This window comes from Triticum urartu, chromosome 6A, assembly GCF_056163025.1.
Source record: "Triticum urartu cultivar PI428250 chromosome 6A, HENAU_Tu73, whole genome shotgun sequence".
Classification (NCBI taxonomy): domain Eukaryota; kingdom Viridiplantae; phylum Streptophyta; class Magnoliopsida; order Poales; family Poaceae; genus Triticum; species Triticum urartu.
The window spans coordinates 589,888,359-589,904,290 of record NC_141878.1 but is presented as its reverse complement, the minus strand read 5'-3'; positions in this window follow the sequence as shown (position 1 = coordinate 589,904,290).

Sequence of the window (15,932 nt, the reverse complement as noted above, 5' to 3'; positions counted from 1 at the left end):
CTCCCGTTTGCCGGAGGAACACTTTGTGTGCTACCAAACGTCACAACGTTAATGGGTGATTATAAAGGTGCTCTACAGGTGTCTCCAAAGGTACATGTTGGGTTGGCGTATTTCGAGATTAGGATTTGTCACTCCGATTGTCGGAGAGGTATCTCTGGGCCCTCTCGGTAATGCACATCACATAAGCCTTGCAAGCATTGCAACTAATGAGTTAGTTGCGAGATGATGTATTATGGAACGAGTAAAGAGACTTGCCGGTAACGAGATTGAACTAGGTATTGAGATACCGACGATCGAATCTCGGGCAAGTAACGTACCGATGACAAAGGGAACAACGTATGTTGTTATGCGGTCTGACCGATAAAGATCTTCGTAGAATATGTAGGAGCCAATATGAGCATCCAGGTTCCTCTATTGGTTATTAACCGGAGACGTGTCTCGGTCATGTCTACATTGTTCTCGAACCCGTAGGGTCCGCACGCTTAAGGTTTCGATGACAGTTATATTATGAGTTTATGAGTTTTGATGTACCGAAGTTAGTTCGGAGTCCCGGATGTGATCACGGACATGACGAGGAGTCTCGAAATGGTCGAGACATAAATATTGATATATTGGATGGCTATATTCGGACACCGGAAGTGTTCCGGGTGATTTCGGAGAAAACCGGAGAGCGGGAGGGTTACCGGAACCCCCCCGGGAGAAGTAATGGGCCATATGGGCCTTAGTGGAGAGAGAGAGGGGCAGCCAAAGGTGGGCCGCGCGCCTCCTCCCCCTGGTCCGAATTGGACTAGGAGAGGGGGGGCGGCGCCCCCCTTTCCCTCTCCCTCCCCACTTCTTTCCCCTCCTAGTAGGAGTCCTTCTCCTACTAGGAGGACTCCTCCTTGGCGCGCCATAGAGGGCCGGCCGGCCTCCTCCCCTTGATCCTTTATATACGGGGGCAGGGGGCACCCCTTGACACACAAGTTGATCCACGTGATCATATTCTTAGCCGTGTGCGGTGCCCCCTTCCACCATAGTCCTCGATAATATTGTAGCGGTGCTTAGGCGAAGCCCTGCGACGGTAGTACATCAAGATCGTCACCACGCCGTCGTGCTGACGGAACTCTTCCCCGACACTTTGCTGGATCAGAGTCCGGGGATCGTCATCAAGCTGAACGTGTGCTAAAACTCGAAGGTGCCGTAGTTTCGGTGCTTGATCGGTCGGGCCGTGGAGACGTACGACTACATCAACCAAGTTAACGCTTCCGTTGTCAATCTACAAGGGTACGTAGATCACACTCTCTCCCTCTCGTTGCTATGCATCACCATGATCTTGCGTGTGCGTAGGAATTTTTTTGAAATTACTACGTTCCCCAACACTTAACGGCAGTCCAGTGAACGTCTTGAGAAGCATGCATGTGTAGGCAGACCTGCTGAACCGCATACTGAAGCTCCGGTCGAGTGAGAGTGAGGTACTGGAGAGCACCAACAATGGACCGGTAGAAGGCAGCATCCGAGGAAGGAGTACCATCAGTAGCGGAGAGCTTGGCCTTCGTGTCGACAGGAGTGGCTGCCGGTTTGCAATTAAGCACCCCAGCATGGTCGAGGAGCTCATGAGCGTACTTCCGTTGATGAAGGAAGAAACCATCAGGACGGCGCACCACCTCAACACCGAGGAAGTAGTGCAACGGACCCAAGTCCTTGATGGCAAACTCGGCACGAAGACGATTAGTAAGTCAGCGAAGGAGCTCAGAAGTGCATGCTGTCAGGATGATGTCGTCAACATAGAGAAGCAAATACGCCGTGTCGGTGCCCTGGTGATAAACAAACAACAAAGCATCGGAGCGTGTACAGCGGAAGCCAAGTTGATGAAGAAACGCTGCGATGCGCTGGTACCAGGCATGAGGAGCCTGCTTGAGCCCATATAATGAGCGTGAGAGCAGGCACACATGATCAGGACACGCCGGATCAAGAAACCCCATGGGCTGCTGACAGAAGACCTGCTCCTCAAGATGACCATGGAGGAAAGCGTTGGAGACGCCCATCTGATGAACCAGGCAGGCATGAGAAACCGCCAACTGTAAAACAGTGCGGATCGTCCCGGGCTTAATAACTGGAGCGAAAGTGTCGGTGAAGTCCACACCGGCGCGTTGCCGGAAGCCACGAATGACCCGACGCGCCTTATAGCGGCCAAGAGTGTCGTCGGGACGAAGCTTGTGTTTGAAGACCCACTTCCCGGTGATCACGTTGGCGTGCCGGGGACAGGGAACAAGCTGCCAAGTCCGGTTCCGTTGCAAAGCATCGAACTCCTCCTGCATCGCGGCCATCCAGAGGGGATCGCGGAGAGCGGCCCGAACCGAGGACAGCAGCGGAGAAGGAGCGGACGTCGAGGCGGTGCAGACGTAGTCATCTGCAGAATAACGCGAGCTCGGGAGGAAGACGCCGGTGCGCGAGCGCGTGACGGGCCCGGCCGTCGGAACAGCCACGGGTGGCGGTGAAACTGCAGGTGCACGGCCATAAGCCGCAGTGGCATCCACAGCGGCCACGGGAGAGGCGGGCCAAGCTGGAGACGAGGTCGCGGCGTTGGGAGAACAAGGCAGCGTCGGGGCAGCAATCGCGTCGACGGGCGACCGAGGCGGGGTCGGGGCAGCTACAGGAGAGGCCGACCCAGCATGTGACCCAACATGCGGCCCAACATGTGGCTCCGCGCGCGGCCCAGCATGCATGGCGGGGGACCGAGGCGACGTCGACGCGGCTCCAGGCGACGGGGGCGTCGAGCCTAAGGAGGGAGTCGCGGACGTCCCCGATCCGGAGGAGAGCGCCGCGGGCGGGGGTGCCGGAGCACCCAAGGCCGGCAGCGGGCGACGGCGCGGAGGGGAACCCGGCGCGGGAGAGGAAGACGGCGCCACTTGTTCCTGTGCAAAGGGAAACACAAGCTCATCAAAGTACACGTGTCGAGAGGTGATGACACGGTGAGACACAGGGTCATAGCAGCGATAACCCTTAGTGTTGGTTGGGTAACCAAGTAAGACACATGGAACGGAACGAGGAGCGGGTTTATGAGGTGCGGTGGCGGTGGTGTTGGGGTAACAACGGCAACCGAAAATATGGAGACCATCATAGGAGGGAGGAGTGCCATGTAGGAGATGGTGAGGCGCATAGTTCCAGCGCGGACGGCATGGTCGGAGGTTAAGGAGGAGGGTGGTGGTGGCGAGGGCATCTGGCCAAAACCGAGAGGGCATATAGGCATGGAAAAGGAGGGTACGCACACACTCATTAAGGGTGCATAGGATGCGCTCGGCACGGCCATTCTGCTGGGAGGTGTATGGACACGTGAGACGAAACACGGTGCCGTGAGAGGAAAGAATATGGCGAATGGTGAGGTTGTCAAATTCTTTTCCGTTGTCGGTCTGAAGTGCGAGTATGGGTCGCCCGAACTGTGTGGAGACATAAGCATAAAATGCAATGAGGGCGGCGACAGCATCGGGTTTCCTACGAAGAGGAAACGTCCACACAAAGTGAGAGTAATCATCCAATATAACAAGACAGTAGAGATAACCAGAATTACTAGGTACTGGAGAGGTCCATACATCGCTGTGAATTAACTCAAATGGGAAGGAAGCAACTGTGGAAGAGGAACTAAAAGGAAGGCGAACATGTTTGCCTAACCGAGAGGCTTCACAGGAGTGAGCGGCCATTTTATTACATGAAAAAGAAAATCCTCTCATTATTTGACGAAGTGAAGAAGTGCTTGTTGGGGAACGTTGCAGAAAACAAAAAATTTCCTACGGTTTCACCAAGATCCATCTAGGAGTTCATCTAGCAATGAGTGATCGGATTGCATCTACATACCTTTGTAGATCACGCGCGGAAGCGTTCAAAGAACGGGGATGAGGAAGGCGTACTCGACGTGATCCAAATCACCGGAGATCCTAGCGCCGAACGGACGGCACCTCCGCGTTCAACACACGTACGGTCAGCGTAACGTCTCCTTCTTCTTGATCCAGCAAGGGGGAAGGAGAGGTTGAGGAAGATGGCTCCAGCAACAGCACGACAGCGTGGTGGTGGTGGAGCTGCAGTACTCCGACAGAGCTTCGCCAAGCACTATGGAGGAGGAGGATGTGTTGGAGAGGGAGAGGGAGGCACCAAAGGCGTGGATTGAGAGGCCCTCCTTCCCCCACTATATATAGGGAGCCTAGGGGGGGCGCCGGCCCTAGGAGATCCAATCTCCTAGGGGGCGGCGGCCAAGGGAGGACTCCCTCCTCCCCAAGGCACCTAGGGGGTGCCTTCCCCTTTTAGGACTCTTCCCTTCCTTGAACCCTAGGCGCATGGGCCTCTTGGGGCTGGTTCCCTTGGCCCATACAGGCCAAGGCGCACCCCCTACAGCCCATGTGGCCCCCGGGGCAGGTGGCCCCACCCGGTGGACCCCCGGTACCCTTCCGGTGGTCCCGGTACAATACCGGTGACCCCGAAACTTGTCCCGATGGCCGAAATAGCACTTCCTATATATAATTCTTTACCTCCGGACCATTCCGGAACTCCTCGTGACGTCCGGGATCTCATCCAGGACTCCGAACAACATTCGGGTTACTGCATATACATATCCCTACAACCCTAGCGTCACCGAACCTTAAGTGTGTAGACCCTACGGGTTCGGGAGACATGTAGACATGACCGAGATCACTCTCCGGTCAATAACCAACAGCGGGATCTGGATACCCATGTTGGCTCCCACATGCTCCTCGATGATCTCATCGGATGAACCACGATGTCGAGGATTCAAGCAACCCCGTATGCAATTCCCTTTGTCAATCGGTATGCTACTTGCCCGAGATTCGATCGTCGGTATCCCAATACCTCGTTCAATCTCGTTACCGGCAAGTCACTTTACTCGTACCGTAATGCATGATCCCGTGACCAGACACTTGGTCACTTTGAGCTCATAATGATGATGCATTACCGAGTGGGCCCAGTGATACCTCTCCGTCATACGGAGTGACAAATCCCAGTCTTGATCCGTGTCAACCCAACAGACACTTTCGGAGATACCCGTAGTATACCTTTATAGTCACCCAGTTACGTTGTGACGTTTGGTACACCCAAAGCACTCCTACGGTATCCGGGAGTTACACGATCTCATGGTCTAAGGAAAAGATACTTGACATTGGAAAGCTCTAGCAAACGAACTATACGATCTTATGCTATGTTTAGGATTGGGTCTTGTCCATCACATCATTCTCCTAATGATGTGATCTCGTTATCAATGACATCCAATGTCCATAGTCAGGAAACCAAGACTATCTGTTGATCAACGAGCTAGTCAACTACAGGCTTACTAGGGACATGTTGGTGTCTATTATTCACACATGTATTACGATTTCCGGATAACACAATTATAGCATGAATAAAGACAATTATCATGAACAAGGAAATATAATAATAATGCTTTTATTATTGCCTCTAGGGCATATTTCCAACAGTCTCCCACTTGCACTAGAGTCAATAATCTAGTTACATTGTGATGAATCGAACACCCATGGAATTCTGGTGTTGATCATGTTTTGCTCTAGGGAGAGGTTTAGTCAACGGATCTGCTATATTCAGGTCCGTATGTACTTTACAAATATCTATGTCTCCATCTTGAACATTTTCACGAATGGAGTTGAAGCGACGCTTGATGTGCCTTGTCTTCTTGTGAAACCTGGGCTCCTTGGCAAGTGCAATAGCTCCAGTGTTGTCACAGAAGAGCTTGATCGGCCCCGACGCATTGGGTATGATTCCTAGGTCGGTGATGAACTCCTTCACCCAAATTGCTTCATGCGCTGCCTCCGAGGCTGCCATGTACTCCGCTTCACATGTAGATCCCGCCACGACGCTCTGCTTGCAACTGCACCAGCTTACTGCCCCACCATTCAAAATATACACGTATCCGGTTTGTGACTTTGAGTCATCCAGATCTGTGTCGAAGCTAGCGTCGACGTAACCTTTTACGACGAGCTCTTTGTCACCTCCATAAACGAGAAACATTTCCTTAGTCCTTTTCAGGTACTTCAGGATATTCTTGACCGTTGTCCAGTGTTCCTTGCCGGGATTACTTTGGTACCTTCCTACCAAACTTACGGCAAGGTTTACATCAGGTCTAGTACACAACATGGCATACATAATAGAACCTATGGCTGAGGCATAGGGGATGACACTCATCTCTTCTATATCTTCTGCCGTGGTCGGACATTGAGCTGAGCTCAATTTCACACCTTGTAACACAGGTAAGAACCCCTTCTTAGACTGATCCATATTGAACTTCTTAAATATCTTATCAAGGTATGTGCTTTGTGAAAGACCTATGAGGCGTCTCGACCTATCTCTATAGATCTTGATGCCCAATATGTAAGCAGCTTCTCCAAGGTCCTTCATTGAAAAACTCTTATTCAAGTAGGCCTTAATGCTGTCCAAGAGTTCTATATCATTTCCCATCAAAAGTATGTCATCTACATATAATATGAGAAATGCTACAGAGCTCCCACTCACTTTCTTGTAAATACAGACTTCTCCATAAGTCTGCGTAAACCCAAACGCTTTGATCATCTCATCAAAGCGAATGTTCCAACTCCGAGATGCTTGCACCAGCCCATAAATCGAGCGTTGGAGCTTGCACACCTTGTTAGCATTCTTAGGATTGACAAAACCTTCCGGCTGCATCATATACAATTCTTCCTTAAGGAAACCATTAAGGAATGCCGTTTGACGTCCATTTGCCATATCTCATAATCATAGAATGCGGGAATTGCTAACATGATTCGGACGGACTTTAGCTTCGCTACCGGTGAGAAAGTCTCATCGTAGTCAACCCCTTGAACTTGTCGATAACCCTTAGCGACAAGCCGAGCTTTATAGATGGTCACATTACCATCCGTGTCTGTCTTCTTCTTAAAGATCCATTTATTTTCTATGGCTCGCCGCTCAACGAGCAAGTCAGTCAAAGTCCATACTTCGTTTTCATACATGGATCCTATCTCGGATTTCATGGCTTCTAGCCATTTGTCGGAATCCGGGCCCGCCATCGCTTCTTCATAGTTCGAAGGTTCACCGTTGTCTAACAACATGATTTCCAAGACAAGGTTGCCGTACCAATCTGGTGCGGAACGTGTCCTTGTGGACCTTCGAATTTTAGTAGGAGCTTGATCAGAAGTATCTTGATCATCATCATTAACTTCCTCTCTAGTCGGTGCAGGCACCTCAGGAACATTTTCTTGAGTTGTGCCATTTTCCGGTTCAAGAGGTAATACTTCATCAAGTTCTACTTTCCTCCCACTTACTTCTTTCGAGAGAAACTCCTTCTCTAGAAAGGATCCATTCTTGGCAACAAAGATCTTGCCTTCCGATCTGAGGTAGAAGGTATACCCAATAGTTTCTTTAGGGTATCCTATGAAGACGCATTTTTCCGACTTGGGTTCGAGCTTTTCAGGTTGAAGTTTCTTGACATAAGCATCGCATCCCCAAACTTTTAGAAACGATAGCTTAGGTTTCTTCCCAAACCATAATTCATACGGTGTCATCTCAACGGATTTCGACGGACCCCTATTTAAAGTGAATGCGGCAGTCTCTAAAGCATAGCCCCAAAAAGATAGCGGTAAGTCGGTAAGAGACATCATAGATCGCACCATATCTAATAGAGTGCGATTACGACGTTCGGACACACCATTACGCTGAGGTGTTCCAGGCGGCGTGAGTTGTGAAACTATTCCACATTTCCTTAAGTGTGTGCCAAACTCGTGAGTCAAGTATTCTCCTCCACGATCTGATCGCAGGAACTTGATTTTCCTGTCACGTTGATTCTCAACCTCACTCTAAAATTCCTTGAACTTTTCAAAGGTCTCAGACTTGTGTTTCATTAAGTAGATATACCCATATCTACTCAAGTCATCAGTGAGGGTGAGAACATAACGATAGCCACCACGAGCCTCAACACTCATTGGACCGCACACATCAGTATGTATTATTTCCAATAAGTTGGTTGCTCGCTCCATTGTTCCTGAGAACAGAGTCTTGGTCATTTTACCCATGAGGCATGGTTCGCACGTGTCAAATGATTCATAATTAAGAGACTCTAAAAGTCCATCGGCATGGAGCTTCTTCATGCGTTTGACACCTATGTGACCAAGGCGGCAGTGCCACAAGTATGTGGGACTATCACTATCAATCTTACATCTTTTGGTACTCACACTATGAACATGTGTAGCATTACGCTCGAGATTCATTAAGAATAAACCATTCACCATCGGAGCATGACCATAAAACATATCTCTCATATAAATAGAACAACCATTATTCTCGGATTTAAATGAGTAGCCATCTCGAATTAAACGAGATCCTGATACAATGTTCATGCTCAAAGCTGGCACTAAATAACAATTATTAAGGTTTAACACTAATCCCGAAGGTAAATGTAGAGGTAGCGTGCCGACGACGATCACATTGACCTTGGAACCATTCCCGACGCGCATCGTCACCTCGTCCTTTGCCACTCTCCGCTTATTCCGCAGCTCCTGCTTTGAGTTACAAATGTGAGCAACTGCACCGGTATCAAATACCCAGGAGCTACTACGAGTACTGGTAAGGTACACATCAATTACATGTATATCACATATACCTTTCGTTTTGCCGGCCTTCTTGTCCGCTAAGTATTTGGGGCAGTTCCGCTTCCAGTGACCACTTTCCTTGCAATAAAAGCACTCAGTCTCAGGCTTGGGTCCATTCTTTGGCTTCTTCCCAGCAGCTTGCTTGCCGAGTGCGGCAACTCCCTTGCCGTCCTTCTTGAAGGCTTTCTTACCCTTGCCCTTCTTGAACTTAGTGGTTTTATTCACCATCAACACTTGATGTTCCTTTTTGACTTCTACCTCTGCTGATTTTGTTGGGTTTCATAGTAATTTCAAAAAATTTCCTACGCACATGCAAGATCATGTGATGCATAGCAACGAGGGGGAGAGTGTTGTCTACGTACCCAACGCAGACCGACTGCGGAAGCGATGACACGACATAGAGGGAGTAGTCGTACGTCTTCACGATCCAACCGATCAAGCACCGAAACTACGGCACCTCCGAGTTCGAGCACACGTTCAGCTCGATGACGATCCCCGGACTCCGATCCAGCAAAGTGTCGGGGAAGAGTTCCGTCAGCATGACGGCGTGGTGACGATCTTGATGTACTACATCAGCAGGGCTTCGCCTAAACTCCGCTACAGTATTATCGAGGAATATGGTGGCAGGGGGCACCGCACACGGCTAAGGAATAGATCACGTGGATCAACTTGTGTGTCTAGAGGTGCCCCCTGCCTCCGTATATAAAGGAGTAGAGGGGGGAGGCTGGCCGGCCAAGGAGGAGGGCGCAGGAGAGTCCTACTCCCTCTGGGAGTAGGATTCCCCCCCCAATCCTAGTCGGAATAGGATTCACGGAGGGGGAAAAGAGGAGGAGGGGGCCGACCACCTCTCCTAGTCCTAATAGGACTAGGGGAAGGGGGAGGCGCGCAGCCCATCTAGGGCAGCCCCTTCTCTTTTCCACTAAGGCCCACTATGGCCCATATAGCTCCCGGGGGGTTCCGGTAACCCTCCCGGTATTCCGGTAAAATCCCGATTTCACCCGGAACACTTCCGATATCCAAACATAGGCTTCCAATATATCAATCTTTATGTCTCGACCATTTCGAGACTCCTCGTCATGTCCATGATCACATCCGGGACTCCGAACAACATTCGGTACATCAAAATGCATAAACTCATAATATAACTGTCATCGTAACCTTAAGCGTGCGGACCCTATGGGTTCGAGAACAATGTAGACATGACCGAGACACGTCTCCGGTCAATAACCAATAGCGGGACCTGGATGCCCATATTGGCTCCTACATATTCTACGAAGATCTTTATCGGTCAGACCGCATAACAACATATGTTGTTCCCTTTGTCATCGGTATGTTACTTGCCCGAGATTCGATCGTCGGTATCCAATACCTAGTTCAATCTCGTTACCGGCAAGTCTCTTTACTCGTTCCGTAATACATCATCTCGCAACTAACTCATTATTTGTAATGCTTGCAAGGCTTATGTGATGTGCATTACCGAGAGGGCCCAGAGATACCTCTCCGACAATCGGAGTGACAAATCCTAATCTCGAAATACGCCAACCCAACATCTACCTTTGGAGACACCTGTAATGCTCCTTTATAATCACCCAGTTACGTTGTGACGTCTGGTAGCACCCAAAGTGTTCCTCCGGTAAACGGGAGTTGCATAATCTCATAGTCATAGGAACATGTATAAGTCATGAAGAAAGCAATAGCAACATACTAAACGATCGGGTGCTAAGCTGATGGAATGGGTCATGTCAATCAGATCATTCAACTAATAATGTGACCTCGTTAATCAAATAACAACTCGTTGTTCATGGTCAGGAAACATAACCATCTTTGATTAACGAGCTAGTCAAGTAGAGGCATACTAGTGACACTTTGTTTGTCTATGTATTCACACATGTATTATGTTTCCGGTTAATACAATTCTAGCATGAATAATAAACATTTATCATGATTATAAGGAAATAAATAATAACTTTATTATTGCCTCTAGGGCATATTTCCTTCAGTCTCCCACTTGCACTAGAGTCAATAATCTAGATTACACTGTAATGAATCTAACACCCATGGAGCCTTGGTGCTGATCATGTTTTGCTCGTGGAAGAGGCTTAGTCAACGGGTCTGCAACATTCAGATCCGTATGTATCTTGCAAATCTCTATGTCTCCCACCTGGACTAGATCCCGGATGGAGTTGAAGCGTCTCTTGATGTGTTTGGTCCTTTTGTGAAATCTGGATTCCTTTGCCAAGGCAATTGCACCAGTATTGTCACAAAAGATTTTCATTGGACCCGATGCATTAGGTATAACACCTAGATCGGATATGGACTCCTTCATCCAGACTCCTTCGTTTGCTGCTTCCGAAGTAGCTATGTACTCCGCTTCACATGTAGACCCCGCTACGACGCTTTGTTTAGAACTGCACCAACTGACAGCTCCACCGTTTAATGTAAACACGTATCCGGTTTGCGATTTAGAATCGTCCGGATCAGTGTCAAAGCTTGCATCAACGTAACCTTTTACGGTGAGCTCTTTGTCACCTCCATATACGAGAAACATATCCTTAGTCCTTTTCAGGTATTTCAGGATGTTCTTGACCGCTGTCCAGTGATCCACTCGTGGATTACTTTGGTACCTCCCTGCTAAACTTATAGCAAGGCACACATCAGGTCTGCTACACAGCATTGCATACATGATAGATCCTATGGCTGATGCATAGGGAACATCTTTCATATTCTCTCTACCTTCTGCAGTGGTCGGGCATTGAGTCTTACTCAACTTCACACCTTGTAACACAGGCAAGAACCCTTTCTTTGCTTGATCCATTTTGAACTTCTTCAAAATTTTGTCAAGGTATGTGCTTTGTGAAAGTCCAATTAAGCGTCTTGATCTATCTCTATAGATCTTAATGCCTAATATGTAAGCAGCTTCACCGAGGTCTTTCATTGAAAAACTTTTATTCAAGTATCCCTTTATGCTATCCAGAAATTCTATATCATTTCCAATCAGCAATATGTCATCCACATATAATATCAGAAATGCTACAGAGCTCCCACTCACTTTCTTGTAAATACAGGCTTCTCCGAAAGTCTGTATAAAACCAAATGCTTTGATCACACTATCAAAACGTTTATTCCAACTCCAAGAGGCTTGCACCAGTCCATAATGGATCGCTGGAGGTTGCACACTTTGTTAGCTCCCTTTGGATCGACAAAACCTTCTGGTTGCATCATATACAACTCTTCTTCCAGAAATCAATTCAGGAATGCAGTTTTGACATCCATCTGCCAAATTTCATAATCATAAAATGCGGCAATCGCTAACATGATTCGGACGGACTTAAGCATCGCTACGGGTGAGAAGGTCTCATCGTAGTCAATCCCTTGAACTTGCCAAAAACCTTTTGCGACAAGTCGAGCTTTGTAGACAGTAACATTACCATCAGCGTCAGTCTTCTTCTTAAAGATCCATTTATTTTCAATTGCTTGCCGATCATCGGGCAAGTCAACCAAAGTCCATACTTTGTTCTCATACATGGATCCCATCTCAGATTTCATGGCTTCAAGCCAGCTTGCGGAATCTGGGCTCACCATCGCTTCTTCATAGTTCGTAGGTTCATCATGATCTAGTAGCATGACTTGCAGAACAGGATTACCGTACCACTCTGGTGCGGATCTTACTCTGGTTGATCTACGAGGTTCAGTAGTATCTTGATCTGAAGTTTCATGATCATTATCATTGGCTTCCTCACTAACTGGTGTAGGTGTCACGGAAAACAGTTTTCTGTGATGTACTACTTTCCAGTAAGGGAGCAGGTACAGTTACCTCATCAAGTTCTACTTTCCTCCCACTCACTTCTTTCGAGAGAAACTCCTTCTCTAGAAAGGATCCATTCTTAGCAACGAATGTCTTGCCTTTGGATCTGTGATAGAAGGTGTACCCAACAGTCTCCTTTGGGTATCCTATGAAGACACATTTCTCCGATTTGGGTTCGAGCTTATCAGGTTGAAGCTTTTTCACATAAGCATCGCAGCCCCAAACTTTAAGAAACGACAACTTTGGTTTCTTGCCAAACCACAGTTCATAAGGCGTCGTCTCAACGGATTTTGATGGTGCCCTATTTAACGTGAATGCGGCCGTCTCTAAAGCATAACCCCAAAATGATAGCGGTAAATCAGTAAGAGACATCATAGATCGCACCATATCTAGTAAAGTACGATTACGACGTTCGGACACACCATTACGCTGTGGTGTTCCGGGTGGCGTGAGTTGCGAAACTATTCCACAGTTTTTCAAATGTACACCAAACTCGTAACTCAAATATTCTCCTCCACGATCAGATCGTAGAAACTTTATTTTCTTGTTACGATGATTTTCAACTTCACTCTAAAATTCTTTGAATTTTTCAAATGTTTCAGATTTATGTTTCATTAAGTAGATATACCCATATCTGCTTAAATCATCTGTGAAGGTGAGAAAATAACGATATCCGCCACGAGCCTCAATATTCATCGGACCACATACATCGGTATGTATGATTTCCAACAAATCTGTTGCTCTCTCCATAGTACCGGAGAACGGTGTTTTAGTCATCTTGCCCATGAGGCACGGTTCGCAAGTACCAAGTGATTCATAATCAAGTGGTTCCAAAAGTCCATCAGTATGGAGTTTCTTCATGCGCTTTATACCGATATGACCTAAACGACAGTGCCACAAATAAGTTGCACTTTCATTATCAACTCTGCATCTTTTGGCTTCAACATTATGAATATGTGTATTACTACTATCGAGATTCAATAAGAATAGACCACTCTTCAAGGGTGCATGACCATAAAAGATATTACTCATATAAATAGAACAACCATTATTCTCTGATTTAAATGAATAACCGTCTCGCATTAAACAAGATCCAGATATAATGTTCATGCTCAACGCTGGCACCAAATAACAATTATTTAGGTCTAATATTAATCCCGAAGGTAGATGTAGAGGTAGCGTGCCGACCGCGATCACATCGACTTTGGAACCGTTTCCCACGCGCATCGTCACCTCGTCCTTTGCCAGTGCCCGCTTATTCTGTAGTCCCTGTTTCGAGTTGCAAATATTAGCAACAGAACCAGTATCAAATACCCAGGTGCTACTGCGAGCTCTAGTAAGGTACACATCAATAACATGTATATCACATATACCTTTGTTCACCTTGCCATCCTTCTTATCCGCCAAATACTTGGGGCAGTTCTGCTTCCAGTGACCAGTCTGCTTGCAGTAGAAGCACTCAGTTTCAGGCTTAGGTCCAGACTTGGGTTTCTTCTCCTGAGCAGCAACTTGCTTGCCGTTCTTCTTGAAGTTCCCCTTCTTCTTCCCTTTGCCCTTTTTCTTGAAACTAGTGGTTTTGTTAACCATCAACACTTGATGCTCCTTTTTGATTTCTACCTCCGCAGCTTTCAGCATTGCGAAGAGCTCGGGAATAGTCTTGTTCATCCCTTGCATATTATAGTTCATCACGAAGCTCTTGTAGCTTGGTGGCAGTGATTGGAGAATTCTGTCAATGACGCAATCATCCGGAAGATTAACTCCCAATTGTATCAAGTGATTATTATACCCAGACATTTTGAGTATATGCTCACTGACAGAACTGTTCTCCTCCATCATGCAGCTATAGAACTTATTGGAGACTTCATATCTCTCAATTCGGGCATTTGCTTGAAATATTAACTTCAACTCCTGGAACATCTCATATGCTCCATGACGTTCAAAACGTCGTTGAAGTCCCGATTCTAAGCCGTAAAGCATGGCACACTGAACTATCGAGTAGTCATCAGCTTTGCTCTGCCAGACGTTCATAACATCTGGTGTTGCTCCAGCAGCAGGCCTGGCACCCAGTGGTGCTTCCAGGACGTAATTCTTCTGTGCAGCAATGGGGATAATCCTCAAGTTACGGACCCAGTCCGTGTAATTGCTACCATCATCTTTCAACTTTGCTTTCTCAAGGAACGCATTAAAATTCAACGGAACAACAACACGAGCCATCTATCTACAATAAACATAAACAAGCAAGATACTATCAGGTACTAAGTTCATGATAAATTTAAGTTCAATTAATCATATTACTTAAGAACTCCCACTTAGATAGACATCCCTCTAATCTTCTAAGTGATTACGTGATCCAAATCAACTAAACCATAACCGATCATCACGTGAGATGGAGTAGTTTTCAATGGTGAACATCGTTTATGTTGATCATATCTACTATATGATTCACGCTCGACCTTTCGGTCTCCGTGTTCCGAGGCCATATCTGCATATGCTAGGCTCGTCAAGTTTAACCTGAGTATTCTGCGTGTGCAAAACTGGCTTGCACCCGTTGTAGATGGACGTAGAGCTTATCACACCCGATCATCACGTGGTGTCTGGGCACGACGAACTTTGGCAACGGTGCATACTCAGGGAGAACACTTCTTGATAATTTAGTGAGAGATCATCTTATAATGCTACCGTCAATCAAAGCAAGATAAGATGCATAAAAAGATAAACATCACATGCAATCAATATAAGTGATATGATATGGCCATCATCATCTTGTGCTTGTGATCTCCATCTCCGAAGCACCGTCATGATCACCATCGTCACCGGCGCGACACCTTGATCTCCATCGTAGCATCGTTGTCGTCTCGCCAATCTTATGCTTCCACGACTATCACTACCATTTAGTAATAAAGTAAAGCATTACATCGCGATTGCATTGCATACAATAAAGCGACAACCATATGGCTCCTGCCAGTTGCCGATAACTCGGTTACAAAACATGATCATCTCATACAATAGAATTCAGCATCATGCCTTGACCATATCACATCACAACATGCCCTGCAAAAACAAGTTAGACGTCCTCTACTTTGTTGTTGCATGTTTTACGTGGCTGCTACGGGCTTAAGTAAGAACCAATCTCACCTACGCATCAAAACCACAACGATAGTTTGTCAAATAGACTCCGTTTTAACCTTCGCAAGGACCGGGCGTAGCCATACTTGGTTCAACTAAAGTTGGAGAGACAGTCGCCCGCAAGCCATCTATGTGCAAAGCACGTCGAGGGAACCGGTCTCGCGTAAGCGTACGCGTAAGGTTGGTCCGGGTCGTCTCGTCCAACAATACCGCCGAACCAAAGTATGACATGCTGGTAGGTAGTATGACTTGTATCGTCCACAACTCACTTGTGTTCTACTCGTGCATATAACATCAACATAAATAACCTAGGCTCGGATGCCACTGTTGGGTTTCGTAGTAATTTCAAAAATTTTCCTACGCACACGCAAGATCATGTGATG